The 561-nt window shown below is 43.0% G+C and overlaps 1 protein-coding gene across 1 annotated transcript in view; it reads right to left on the minus strand.

Moving 5' to 3' along the window:
* Positions 1-561, minus strand: part of LOC106882474 (formin-binding protein 4) — a 365,705-nt gene that overhangs the window by 283,466 nt on the left and 81,678 nt on the right. The window lies entirely within an intron of this gene.

Genomic DNA, 561 nt, shown 5'->3' on the forward strand with positions numbered 1-561 from the left:
TATACACTACACACACATATGTATGCATATTCACATATATTTATATATATATATACATATACATGTGTATATTATACACATATATGTAACAATACATGTATATGTATGTATACGTGTGTGCGCGCGTGCATGTATGTATACGTGTGTGCATGTATGTATGTATGTGTGCGCGCGTGCATGTGTGTATGTGAGGGAGTTACTTAGCCGTCATTCACAACCGAATGCGACTCCGTAGCTGGTGCGTGTATTCTCTGATTGTTTTAGTTGTCTGACGCAGTCGCGAGCAAGACACACATACCTACCCAGACATTCACCCTTGACCCTCCAGGATATTCCAGCATGTGACATCTGGAGGAGAGAGAGAGAGAGAGAGAGAACTGAATCAGCACCCAGCTGATATTCACTAGAGCTGAATGGATGAGAGCACTGTGTAATAAGGCGTAACGTTGCGATCATGAGCTTAAATACCCTCCGCACACCCCGTCGCCGCAAGACCACGCGCCTTCACATGTGTGCGTATGTGTATGCATACATACATACACACATATAAACATGTATATT

This window comes from Octopus bimaculoides, chromosome 7 (genome assembly GCF_001194135.2).
Source record: "Octopus bimaculoides isolate UCB-OBI-ISO-001 chromosome 7, ASM119413v2, whole genome shotgun sequence".
Lineage (NCBI taxonomy): Eukaryota > Metazoa > Mollusca > Cephalopoda > Octopoda > Octopodidae > Octopus > Octopus bimaculoides.